Source organism: Cloeon dipterum, chromosome 4, assembly GCF_949628265.1.
Source record: "Cloeon dipterum chromosome 4, ieCloDipt1.1, whole genome shotgun sequence".
Lineage (NCBI taxonomy): Eukaryota > Metazoa > Arthropoda > Insecta > Ephemeroptera > Baetidae > Cloeon > Cloeon dipterum.
Genome location: NC_088789.1, coordinates 16,923,070 through 16,937,896, shown reverse-complemented (window position 1 = coordinate 16,937,896; position 14,827 = coordinate 16,923,070).

The window sequence follows — 14,827 nt, the reverse complement described above, 5'->3', positions numbered from 1 at the left end:
TTGGTGGAAATGTTCACGCCACCCTGGCCTCTTTTCACGTAAACGTGATTAACCCATATATAGAGAAGCCGATACCTTTTCTTTTTGATCGAGCCCAACTCAAATTTAGTCGGAGCGAACACTAATAATGCAGAAGCAAAACACGCAGCTCTCGCTCGAGTCGGTCAAAATTCCGAGCCAGCGGTGGTGGTGCGGAGCGTCGGCCGGCCTGGCTCGCTCGCTACACCTTGAGGAGACGACACATCTATTATTTTTTATACATGGGGATGTAAAAAGATGCACCCCCCTTAAAGCCCATCTCTATTCCGGGATAGTTTTTCGCAACCCCTGGCTACTTTTATCCCCATCTGAAAGCCCACCCCTGGCAGGACAGAAGTTAGAGGGTGGAAGCCATCCAAACATGCATGATTCATGCCACTCACCCTCTCCCTGCGTGTGCCCGGCCGGACATGTGGGCGCTACCATTGGCCCTGCTGGCATAAAAGTAGCCAATAGAAATGTAACTTTTTCCACTTTTTCTCGGATATTTCCCCAACTTTACGTCTGTGTGTTTGTGGGTGATATGCTCCGGCCGCCGCATTTATTTGCATTGCTCGCGGACAAGAAGTTAGCGGCCGACTATTTATATATGATGTCACCGCCCGTGTTTGCGCCGTCTTGACTGCATTTAATTTATGATGCAAACAAAACATTGGTGTTTTTTTTTAATTGAACGTCATTAAAAAGATATTTTTTTATTCGTTTTCACCTTTGGTAGACTAAAAAGTAAATGCGTTAACTTTGCTGAAATTGTTCGTTATTGGATCTTAAATGAACGTTCTTCATTGTTGACTCAAGCAGGTGGTTCATTGAATCAATTTCTAGTGGTAACTGCCAAACATTTATCTCTAATTATTATTAAATTAATAATTTTGATCGTTAAAGAGCTACTATGATAGATTTCGATTTCTCGCCTGTCATTCTGATTGTTTTTATATCTTACCTCAGGGGTGACTCAAGCATAATGTTTTCCCTGGTAAAAATCAACCGATCGTGCAATACTGATTTTCTATCACCTAAAAACACACACACCCGTTTTTCAACTTTTGCTCTTCTGTGTGTCTCAAAAACTAAAAATTTCAACCTATGAATATTTCTAGGCATGGCTCCCTGATTTTGATTTTCCCAGATTTTGCCCTGATTTTCCGGAAAAACGGGCTCACATTTTTGCGTCTGGTTCTTATAGCACCTACTCAAAGTGCCCTTAGCAGCATACAAAAATAAAACAAGTGCTAAAAAAGATGGGAAATGGCGAATCTCTCGTGGAAACACCCTTTAATTAGTTAATCTTTTGTACCTTTTACTATTTAATAATATACTGGTTACATATTTTTAGAGAACGTTCACGGTGTCGAAATCTCTATCTTATTGCAGTGAACGATTATTTGCCTTTTAGAATTCACCGTGGCCACTTGAGTCATACACGTCGAAAAGAATCCGTGGACCACGCTCTAATTAATAAAATAATTTGTTAATTAGCGCTTTTATCGAGGGGCTGCTGCAGTTGGAGTGGAGATGAACAGACGCTTTGGGCCATTCAGTGGCACTGCTTGCGCGGTGCGGTGCTAATTAGCACCCTCTGTGCAACTCATACGAACGTATTTACGCACTCTTCGTACGCGCACGCTTCTTTCAATGCGTTTAATTGGCTGCGTGCCGCCTGGACTGAAAAAATACAAAAAAGAAAACACATTTTGCACTGCGCGTATAAGAGCTTTTTCTTTTCAAAACCACGCTGCAAGAAGCTTGAGCGGCGGCCGTGATGAAAATTTTCATTTTCAGACACTTTTCTCTCACCCTTTTCCATTAAAAGTCGCGTGTACAGCGTGCGTATTAATTGAACTGATGCTGTGATGACACTTATTTCAAATAAAAGCGTCCTTTGTGTGAAATTTGCGAAGCACACGCAGTCTCAAACAAAATGAGAGCCCATAATTAACACTTTTCTGGCGTGGAAGTGCCACATATATATAATAATCAAAATATGTTAAAAAAAAGAAACAATAAAAGCATGAATTCACACAATAAATTGAAGTTTGTAACACTCAGTTCGATATATATTGCTTTTAACCGTCACGAAAAGAGTGCTGCGTGCTCTTTTTATCCTCTCTCGTGCGTTGTTGTATTCGAATCTCCTTTACAAAACGAAAATTTTGCTAACCTCTGACCCTAACGCAGTATTTTACAGTGCCTGTCAATCCGGCTGATACTTGTGTACAGATTGAATAAAGGGGTGTGTTATTTGAGCATGGTTGCATTTTGTTACAAAAAAACGACCGAGATTTTTTATGTGAGTGCTGTTTTAATATTTCGATCAACATTCTGGATTTTTTGCTAACGAATCTCTAGTTGAATAAAATAAATAAAACTATTAGCAAATTTATTTTTCCTTCTTTTAATTAATACAATTGAGTTTATATATGTGCTGAAAATCGGTCTGATTTGAAAAAAAAATTGACCAGCGAATAATATATTTTTTGGTTGTTGACGCGCATGAATGAAGCGTTTGAACGAGTTCGTTCCAAATAAAATGGATCAAAGTTTAATGCATTAAAAAGTCTGGCGCTGTCTGGCCGTCCCTTTTCTTTTTTCGAGGGTCGCCCCTCGCTCATCCGGACTAGCGGCGCGGCAGTTTTTTATGCCGCACCCTAAAGCGTGAGACGCATTAAACTTTTGTTGTAATCCATGACAGAAGAGAGTTCAATTTAAAATTTATTGGCGATCGGCAGCAGGACTCTGGCCGCGGACGCATCACCGATATGAATCGTCCTGGGGTGCAGGCTTTCCTTTTGAATCTTCCGTGCGATATTGACACTGGCTGCTGCTATGCACGCGGGTGATCCACATTATGCTTTTGTGCCACATGTGTGTGTTGCTGTGTATTCAGTGCAGTATTATGGCTTGTTCGAGTAAACCCAATCACATGTCATCCATTACCATAAATAAAGGCGAGAGAGACGCACACGGCTTGTGCATTTTTCATAAGACTGCTCTGCCATGTGCCAGAATTGGACGCTCTGCAATTTATTTCCCCACTGGCGTAAAAACCTGCAGCAATTTCGACTTGTAATCATGTCATCAAATCATATAGTGCTTCCAGTCGAGTGCGACAAGAGTTTCACTCTTGCGCGCCTTATCTTGATGAACAAGGTGAACAAAGCAAAGCAAAGAATGGTACATCGACAGCTTGCCCTTTATTCAAAACAAGCTGCAGTTTAAATGCAACCAGCTGCATATGCGATGAGATTATCTAGTCAAGCAATTCAAGGTGATTCCGAACACTAAAACCAGCAGAAAAAATAATTAAAATGAGTTCCAAATATTCATATTAGCTTAAAGAATATTGGTACACGGGCGTCGAACTATATATACAAAAAACGAAACGCCACCCCCCGAGCAACCCTCTCCGCGTTCCATCTGAACCCTTCTCTCTGAATGCATATTTCGCACAATCATGCCAAGAGAAACCAACGCATTTGACTATGAATATATCGCCACTCGGCTGGGGTCCAGCTGTTCACAAAAAAAGATGCCCTCGCAACTCTTTCCGATGCACAACGGGTGCATGCACGCACAAAAAACTAACCGAAAGCGCGGTCGCAATTGAAAGAGGGATTTGCCGCGTGAGGACCCGAACTTAATATACGTATAAGCTGCTTTTTGACTAGGAATCCAGAATAAATTGTGTGCAAGCAGCGGGAAATTTCTTAATGAGGCGTTTGGATAAGCCTGATTTGCGACGGTCTAATGAACGAAAAAATTATTCTGAACAATAATGAGATTTTAACTTGCCACCCTGACCCACTAATTTGAAAAATTCTAGTGTCATTACTAGAGGTCTTAGCCGAGAGATTAAAGGCGGCGGCTGACCATTTTCACCGGTGGTTGGCGCAGCTGACAATTTTAAACGTGCGAAGTTTGAACAGCGCTTATAACGCCCCGCGGATCGCGGATGATATTTTTACTCCTGCACTTTTTTTAATTTTTAACCCTTTTTCACCGGCGGCTGGCGCAGGTTAGCCAGATTCACGGCGGCTGGCAGTCATTACCAAATTATAGTCTTATATAAAAGGGCTAATTTTTGGCCAGTTTCAACTTTTCAGGTCGATATATAATCTCTTTTTGTGTATTAGCTTTATTGTATAGTATCCAACAAAAATTACTAAATTTAAATAAGAGAAAAGGTATCTAAATTGTTCGTTTTTGAGAAACAAAATGCTCAGCATTGGGGCCCTTAAAGAGAGACAAGTGGACTAAAAAAATCATCTTTTTCATCCCTATATATGTTAACTGCCTATTAAATCGCTTACTTTACTGCTATACTATATACAAATGAGCGGAAAATCGATCGTTTGGTATCTATTTGCAAGTAAAGAGTTGAAATATCAATTTACGATTGCAGTAACCCATTAAAAGTTGATTTTAATCGATTTAATTACGGATAATAACACTTAAATAGGAGAAAGACGATAAAACGCGTGTGAGCTGCATTCCTTAGATCGAGAAACTGCTGACATGCGCGTTACGTCAGCCAATCAGTGTCAATGATTTCTCGAACATATATATAGATATATATTAGAGCCTTTTTATGCCGCTCTCTCCGATTTGCATGCTTTCGTTCGGAATTAAATCAATTTAAATAGATTTAATGAGTTTCTGCTTAGGGCTGCCAACCGAACCTTGTTAATTTGAATTTTTGCAATGAGAAACGGTCAGAGACATTTGTTATTTGACCTAGAGCAGGTGAGCCATAGCGAAATGTTTTCTTTCACGCCGCACCCTATGCGCACGGAAACTCGTTATTCGAGCGACCCGCTCATAAAAAATGGAAGCCGCTCGCTCTCAAATGGTCAGCATGAATAAATTATCATCAGGCTGGGCATCATTGCCAACGAGAGAATGGGCGTTTGGAAAAAAAGCTGTGAGCAGAATTATGGCGGGCCAACCCCCGGCATCTTATGTCCGGCCCGGGAAGTTTTGCCTTCTAAAGACGTGATAAAAGAGAAAAGCCGCGGGGATAGCAAGTAGCCACCTGGGAAAAGCATCCCCTACACAAATAATCAAGCAGCGGCGGAGGGGGCGCGAAAAAACGGACTCGGGGCCGCTTTTTGTGCTGGCTGGCATTTACGGCCGGCCGGTTCTATTGGTCAGCGGGTGAGTGTTTTATTTCCGACAACTCCACCCCGCGCCCATAAAATAAAAGCTGCTCTCTGTGTGTTGAAGCGACGTAAAAAAAAGAAACCAGCCCCGGAACAAGTGGAGCAGCAGGCAGGGGACATCGCGCGGAGCAGCGAGGGTCTCTCACTAAATTGACAAGCTGGTCGCGTCATGGCTACTTTTATGCAAACGGACTGCAGGGGCTGAGAGCAAAAAATACACTCACTATCCGCCTATGTGTACTCGTACATACATAAAATAGAGAAATAAAACACAAGGAGAGCTGCCTGCCGTGATCCCTTGGGGTAGTAAAAGCTGCTGCCGCCGCCACTGCATGTGAGAATGAGGCCCCGGCACTGCCGACCGGACGAGAGAAAAAGCTTTTCCGAGTCTCGCCAATGCCACCGAGCTGCTAGCTGCTGGGCGAAAAATAAATTCATAAAAAATACATTTAGCACAACACGGGATGGGCGATGTGCGTCGGTTAAAATTGTATGACCCCTTTGTCCTTGCATCCAGCAAACCCGCAGGCGAGAAGCGAGAAGTATGCTCGGACGTCACGCACAATGAAAATATGCGTATACAGACAAACGCCACGCAGCAACTCTCATTGTTTAACTTGCAAATCATTTCACGCCGCTGGCTACATTGTTGGAATTTTAAAATTTTAAATGGTATATGAATTCTTTCTACTTTAAAAGAATGCTTTAAAAATGATTCAAGATGGTCTGTCTAATTTCATCAATAAAAAGAGACAAAGCGGAGTGAAGACAGTCGCGAAACGCCTTTTTGCTCCCTCAAGAACCCTGTTGCCTTTAGTATAGGTATTTTTTTAAGTAAGTCATATTATATTTAACTTCCCAGGTCCAGCAGAGTCCGGAGAATTATTGGCTGGTGCTTTATTCGGCTGCACAGGGCATACATTCAAGTGTTAATTAAAAGTAATAGAAATTAAAATTCAGCGTGTGGATGGTAAACAGAATCAGTCATATTCACAATCCAATTTTTAATTTTGTAATGTACTATAATATGCTATTTTAGCAAGTATAACATAAATTTCGCTATAAAAATTGAAATCAAATAGGTAATTAAATCGAAGGAAATAAACCAATAATAAATTAAATTCAATTTTTGTCTAATGATAAATTATCCTTGGCGAACAGGGATAAAAACACGTTTCATTTTGCATCATTTCATTTCCCTATTGGTATCATATTATGTTATACACTCTATAGGCAAAGTTTTTTTACACCCAAGACGTTTTGCAAAAATATTAATCTTCAAACATTTTAGTTTGACAACAGGATCAGATACAACAATCGCTTGCAATTCTGCTAACTGATGAGCAGATGGTATTTTCTTACAGTTGTAGAATTATTAATATATTTTTTTTTTAAACAGCAGGATCAGCATTTAAATTCATCAATTAATTGATTTTACGCTTTCACTCTGATCAAAGACCATTTAAAAGAAAAACCATATTTATAAACCGATTAAGACATCATTTAAGATTAAGGTTTTTCTCTCACAGCATAAATAAACTTAATTATTTTATCATTTAGTATATCCAGTTCCAATTTCAGTGGGTGAAGCTCCGCTGGCTGCCGGAGTGGGATGTTCTCCTGGCACCGTGATTAAGATTAGAACTGCAATAATTCCTCCATTATGAATAATAACAGAAGGGAATGCCTCGGAGAGATTGCTTTGCGAGGCGAGCGAGGGCCGGGTTTTGTCTGCCACCGCGGCGCTTCACCTTTCCCTTTTCCTCTCTGGCTCTCTCTCTTGTAATAATAAGCAGGCACAGCCAAGCAAACCCTGCGCTTCCAGCGGCGGCACATACATCCCCATAATACACGCTGCTGTGTGTGTACCACCTATACATAGAAGCAAAGAAGTCTCGTCGAATAAGCCGCGGCAAGACCCACGGGGAAACGCTAAGGAATCTTAACTATTTCAAAATGAAACTGTCTTTCTTTATTTCGCGTAGCAGTGAATATGCAACAAGCAAAATACCCCTGCCCACATACACACACACACACACACACACACACACACACACGGCATCAACGGAACGGAGCGCGCACGGCAGTCCCACTTTTACACCACAGCCACACTCGCTCGCTCGCCTGCATTACTGTATTATTAACCAAGTTGGCAGTCCCCGTATAGTCGTCCGCACTTCTGTGTGTAGGCATTTCTGCATTTCCACGGCACGAGGTAGCTGCCAGGAAGGCTCACTCGCTGCCGAGAGCGCGCAGCCCCCAAAGTATTTTCTTATTGTTTTACGCTCGCAAAAAGAGCGGTCTGGAATTTGCACCTCTAATCATTGCGCGCTGCATGGAATATGTACGCCCAGGAATTTTTATTTCATCACAGATTTGCATTCAAGAGCATGAAAAAGTTTTTATTTCTTATTACAATCTGTAATCAGGATTATTGTCACCTAATTTTTTTTCAGATTTAAAGAAAAATATTATAACGTAACAATAAAAAATGGCAATAATCGTTATTATTAAAATCTAACAAAATAAGCGATTAACTCAGCCCATAGAATCGACCCTTTAAATGAATTTAAGTTGCTGGTGTATGTAAAAATTACAAATCAAACAATTATTGTAGAAAAATTATTGGTGTAGTCGGAGTCGACGATGTCGAACGGTGACGCTCATTAGAGCAGAGGACGTTTCCGATGCCGAAGTCGTGTGTATTAGGCTATATAGGGAGCCAGAGTCCTATACAAAGTATCTCCTTAAGCTGCCGACCACTTTGCAGTGTGAAGGGTGCCGACCTAAACGACTGTAATGGTACACCAACAGACAGGGTCGCACCAGGGGTTACGAGGAAGGGGTTACCTGAGGGACACATGCGTAAAGTCGACGCACCAATATAAAATTAAAATGAGTATTCAAAAGGTTGCTCAAATTTTAAGTCACCCAGAAGTATTGTTTGAATAAGTTAAAAAAATACTATACCCGCAAGACAGCGAGCTTCAGTTGGAGCCATCCTGTCAACGGACTAAACGTTTGCCGGAACCTTTCTAGAGAAACCATTATAAAGGTCGGCGGACAAGAGGTTATTAGGCGACTGACTGATTCCGAGCAAAATATCCTCTGAAGACTGCCTTAAAAAATGTGATTTTTTAGCCTGCTGAGCTCTCATGGACGGTTTGTTTCTTTTTGGCTTGCACTGCCGCTTTGGTAGCATAAAGAGAAAAGGCAATTTTACATGTTATTTTTTCCAAATATATAGCATGCGAATATAAAGAGCGACGCACCCTTGGTCGGAGCCGAAATCTTGTACACGTAAAGCCGAGCGGGGCGATTCGTGCAAAAGAAAACAGCAAATCTGCTCGATGGCAAAACGCAAGCACTTTTAGATATAAATGTTGCGAGATAGAAGGAAAACGCATCATCCGTATTATGTACGCGACAAGATTTGAATTTCAAATCTATCTTTTTCCGCTTTTTCCGATATGTGACATTACTCGCCGCTGCCGCTGCCGCACTTTTCCGCATTTAGTCTGCGTGAGACGCAATGACGCTCGGGTTCTATAGACGAATAAGGCGAAAAAGCTGGGACAATCAAGAAATCTCGTCTAAAATTTGCATTACGACGGTGGGGAAAAAACAGCCATTGAGCTGAGCAGAAAATCGGCCATTACATCTCGAGGCTAACCACCTAGCTTGCACGCCGACCTGACCCATATACGACCTCACCTACCCCTAGATGTCATAACTCTCTCACTGCTCTCCCATTTCTACATGCACCCGGACCAACGAGCTGCCAGTAATGTACACCACTCTGCTCGCTCAATTTGCATAATTGGACTGAAATTGCACTAGAGAATTATATAAGCAACGCTCGTCCCTCGAAGCTCAGCACAATGTATTCGCTCAAATACCAAATAATACAATATATATATATATATATATATATATGAGCCACATTCCGTCAAAGCAACAAATTTCTGTCCGGGGGTCGATGGATTTTGATGAATTTTTTTTGCGGTAATTTGGCCCTAATTGTACTACAATACAATTGAGAAAACTCCGACTTTCCAATTTTTGCGGGTTTTGCGGGCGTTAAAGGGTCAAAATCTGGGAATTTTGAGTACTTCATAACTTTGCTCAGGGTGGTCCTAGAACAAAAATTAAAAAACCCGCAAACTCGTCTTAACAAGACAAACAACTTTTACATTGACCTCAAAGTGGTAGGTCAAAGGTCAAGGTCATAAAAATTGATTTTTTTATTTTGAACTCAAATTTGAAAATGAATATATCGAAATTTTTTATTTTTTTCATGACCAATTTGTAGAGCATAAAAAATTGAGTTAAAAACGTTAAAATTTGGAATGGCGTTTTGCCTCATTTTTTTAATAAAAAATGAAAACTTCGAAAACCCTTGTTTTTCGAGGTTGGTAAAAAACGATGATTGACCAAATCTCGACTTCTAGTCATCCGAATTTAAAAAACCGCATACCGTTAGACTCCTCTCGACGTCCCTAAGTGCATTAAAGGGGTATGAGACCCACCAACCCCCAACCCCCTTTTAACCCCCTAAATAACGTGAAATTTAGAATTTTTCGTCCGTTTCAACACCTTATCATGACGTTGACGAGTAATTGTCTTCTTCAAACCAATTCATTAACTTAGTTCACTCAAAGACGAGTCAAATGGAACTTATTTTTTGTAAATAGGACCACCACAACCTGAGATTCGGGTGCACAAAGATTTTTTTCCCAACGCGATGCAATAAAATTCTGGATGATCGACCAAATCTCGACTTCTAATCATCTGATTTTGAAAAACCGCATACCGTTAGACTCGTCTTGACATCCCCAAGTGTACTAAAGGGGTATGAGACCCACCAACCCCCAACCCCCATTTCGCCCCCTTAATAATGTGAAATTTAGCATTTTTTCGGTCGTTTCAACACCTTATCATGACGTTGACGAGTAATTATCTTCTTCAAACCAATTCATTTACTTAGTTCACTTCAAAACGATTCAAACGATACTTAATTTTTGAAAATAGGACCACAACAACCTGATATTTGTGTGGCACAAAGTTTTTTATTAAGACGCGGATGCATTAAAATGCTCGGTGAGCACCAAATCTCGAACAAAACACAAAAAGGTGGTCCTATTTACAAAAATTAAGTACCGTTTGACTCGTATTGAAGTGAACTAAGTAACTAAATTGGTTTAAAGAAGACAATTACTCGTCAACGTCGTGCTAAGGTGTTGAAACGGACGAAAGAATGCTAAATTTCCCGTTATTAAGGGGATTAAATGGGGGTTGGGGATTGGTGGGTCTCATACCCCTTTAGTACACTTGGGGATGTCAAGACGAGTCTAACGGTATGCGGTTTTTCAAAATAAGATGATTAGAAGTCGAGATTTGGTCGATCATCCAGAATTTTATTGCTTTGCGTTTGGAAAAAAATCTTTGTGCACCCGAATCTCAGGTTGTGGTGGTCCTATTTACAAAAAATAAGTTCCATTTGACTCATCTTTGAGTGAACTAAGTAGCTGAATTGGTTTGAAGAAGACAATTACTCGTCAACGTCAAGATAAAGGTGTTGAAACGACCGAAAAAATGCTAAATTTCACATTTATTAAGGGGGCGAAATGGGGGTTGGGGGTTGGTGGGTCTCATACCCCTTTAGTACACTTGGGGATGTCAAGACGAGTCTAACGGTATGCGGTTTTTCAAAATCAGATGATTAGAAGTCGAGATTTGGTCGATCATCCAGAATTTTATTGCATCGCGTTTGGAAAAAAATCTTTGTGCACCCGAATCTCAGGTTGTGGTGGTCCTATTTACAAAAAATAAGTTCCATTTGACTCGTCTTTGAGTGAACTAAGTTAATGAATTGGTTTGAAGAAGACAATTACTCGTCAACGTCATGATAAGGTGTTGAAACGGACGAAAAATTCTAAATTTCACGTTATTTAGGGGGTTAAAAGGGGGTTGGGGGTTGGTGGGTCTCATACCCCTTTAATGCACTTAGGGACGTCGAGAGGAGTCTAACGGTATGCGGTTTTTTAAATTCGGATGACTAGAAGTCGAGATTTGGTCAATCATCGTTTTTTACCAACCTCGAAAAACAAGGGTTTTCGAAGTTTTCATTTTTTATTAAAAAAATGAGGCAAAACGCCATTCCAAATTTTAACGTTTTTAACTCAATTTTTTATGCTCTACAAATTGGTCATGAAAAAAATAAAAAATTTCGATATATTCATTTTCAAATTTGAGTTCAAAATAAAAAAAATCAATTTTTATGACCTTGACCTTTGACCTACCACTTTGAGGTCAATGTAAAAGTTGTTTGTCTTGTTAAGACGAGTTTGCGGGTTTTTTAATTTTTGTTCTAGGACCACCCTGAGCAAAGTTATGAAGTACTCAAAATTCCCAGATTTTGACCCTTTAACGCCCGCAAAACCCGCAAAAATTGGAAAGTCGGAGTTTTCTCAATTGTATTGTAGTACAATTAGGGCCAAATTACCGCAAAAAAAAATTCATCAAAATCCATCGACCCCCGGACAGAAATTTGTTGCTTTGACGGAATGTGGCTCATATATGTTTTTTTGTTACACAGAAGCGACTGTCTTTTTAATATTAAAATTTTGATTGCTTTAATGTTTGATTTGACTTTAATAGCCATCGCATCAAAAACATATTTTGTTTTAAAATATTAAAACACTCCATCGCCTTGACTTTATTTCATTAATAAAGATTTAAAGCTGTGGTGCTGGCTGGCCATTTTCTCCAGCGGCTGTTGGCTGTCGCGGCTGACAATAATTTAATAATTTAAACGTGAAGTTTGATAGTGCTTAGCGGCCCAATGGTTTAGAAGATATTTTATCTTCTGCGCACTATTTAATTTTTGACTATTTTTACCGGCGGCTGGCGTGGCTGGCGCAAGTTAGCCAGATTCACGGCGGCTGGTGACCCAAAATTTGCCGCCTGGCGCGGCGCAGCGCGGCTGGCTGAGACCTCTATTCATTAATATACAGCACGGATATTTTAAATATTTTTTTTCAACACTTACCAATTAAAATTTTTGGAGCTGAGCAGTTATTTGCGAGATTGGAGGTCGATTGGACGCGATTTTTCAGCGTGGAAATTTTTAGGTGGCAGTCATATTTGCTTAAAGTACTTGTTAATAGATGGTGAAATTCCAAATTTGAAGCTCGGGAATGGGGGCGTTCCCTATTTTTTCGGTATCTCAAAAATACCCAAAAAACGAATTGTGTTAATGAATTCTAAACTGCAACTCTTGACTGCATTGAGGTATCACCTTAAAATTTTCACTGCCCAACCTAGTTTTTGATCCTGAACAACTTTTGCATTTACAAAAAATTCGCAGGTCGAAGGTCAAGGTCACCTTTTGCGACCTTTTTTTGAAAATTCAAAATTAAGGGATGATAGCACCCTACGATTTTTTTGGGGTTCAGGGCTGAAATGTAGCCCGTGAAATTCTGCACAAGTACACCAAGTTTCATAGGTGCAATCGCGATAGTTTTGCTGCAATTCGAATATGAAGTTTGAAAACCTGCTCGAGGCCGCTTGACCGCCCATGCACTTTGAGCGGCGAGTTTGCCTCTCGTTCTTCAAGTTGATTTTTTCGCATTTCACTTGCTTAGAAACACCAAGAGGGCCTAGGGTAGACCAAGGAAGGTCAAAATCGACCTTCAGGGTCTGTCCCTGACGTGACCCTGAGATATAAAATTTCAAAAATTTCCAATTTCATCGAACTTGGTGTCTTTTTATAGGTTTTCACCACTGTACAGCTCAAATATACAGCCAAAACTGCCGAATGAAAATCCTGAAACCGGTTCTTGAAGTAATTGTGGTAGACATTCATCCAGACGTGATGTGCAAAATGGTCAGGTTTCAGGATTTTCATTCGGCAGTTTTGGCTGTATATTTGAGCTGTACAGTGGTGAAAACTTACAAAAAGACACCAAGTTCGATGAAATTGGAAATTTTTGAAATTTTGTATCTCAGGGTCACGTCAGGGACAGACCCTGAAGGTCGATTTTGACCTTCCTTGGTCTACCCTAGGCCCTCTTGGTGTTTCTAAGCAAGTGAAATGCGAAAAAAATCAACTTGAAGAACGAGAGGCAAACTCGCCGCTCAAAGTGCATGGGCGGTCAAGCGGCCTCGAGCAGGTTTTCAAACTTCATATTCGAATTGCAGCAAAACTATCGCGATTGCACCTATGAAACTTGGTGTACTTGTGCAGAATTTCACGGGCTACATTTCAGCCCTGAACCCCAAAAAAATCGTAGGGGGCTATCATCCCTTAATTTTGAATTTTCAAAAAAAGGTCGCAAAAGGTGACCTTGACCTTCGACCTGCGAATTTTTTGTAAATGCAAAAGTTGTTCAGGATCAAAAACTAGGTTGGGCAGTGAAAATTTTAAGGTGATACCTCAATGCAGTCAAGAGTTGCAGTTTAGAATTCATTTACACAATTTGTTTTCGGGTATTTTTGAGAAACCGAAAAAATAGGGAACGCCCCCATTCCCGAGCTTCAAATTTGGAATTTCACCATCTATTAACAAGTACTTTAAGCAAATATGACTGCCACCTAAAAATTTCCACGCTGAAAAATCGCGTCCAATCGACCTCCAATCTCGCAAATAACTGCTCAGCTTTTTTCGTGTTAAATAGTAGTTACTCAAGATCAAACATTGCAAATTGTTTTGAATTATGAGTCCTTTTAAAGAAAATAGGTTACATAAATATTGCCTAAAGCAAATTTGAAGAGATCATTCGATTATAGCTAATATCCTGATGATGAAGAAATAATAAGACTTTTCCTCGTTGATGAAGCTGAGATTTTTGTGCCTGAAAAGTGACCCTCATGACCGTGGGAGTTAAAATGACGAGAAAAAAAATATATAATTCAATCGATGGGGACAAGCCCGGTCACCAAAATTGCCTTGATCCAGTGAAAACTTCAAATCTTTTTTGTATTTCAGGTGCCCTTGTCTTTCACGTGATTGATGAGTTTTTTACGCATCTTGACAACAAGAAGCAGTGACTTTCGAAAAACATAAAGAGAGAATTACCAGCCTTTTGGTAATTTTCAAACAGTTCTCAGGAAAAATCACATTTGTCTTAAAAAATAATATGCTAAGCAAAATTCATTTCATGAAATATGTGATGGATGTGTGTGTGTGTGTGTGTGTGTTTATATATAAATATGAGTGTGTCTAATTCATCAATCAAATACCGCCAAAGTGAAAGGGGCTGGTCAGTCCTTACACCATCTCATATTTTTTGTTGCCCGATAGAAAGCCTGCTTCCTTAACAACCTCTCGTGCAAACAGGTAAAATTTTGGAACAATAATTTCAATCTAATATATCATAATAATTTATTGAACAACTTGCTAAAACTCATTATTAAAATACTGGCACATTCTACCACTGTTCGATTTATTGGAATATTGCAGTCCACAGAATGAAATCAAATGAACCGAGGTCTGTGCAAGGAGGAATAAGTTTGTGCCCGCCGTCCACCTTTTTATAAGTAGTATATGTTCTGTTTGTCTATTTGGTTTGGGTAACGAGAAGTTTATTAACGCTTTAAAATTTAAAGTATAGGTACACCGCCCGGCG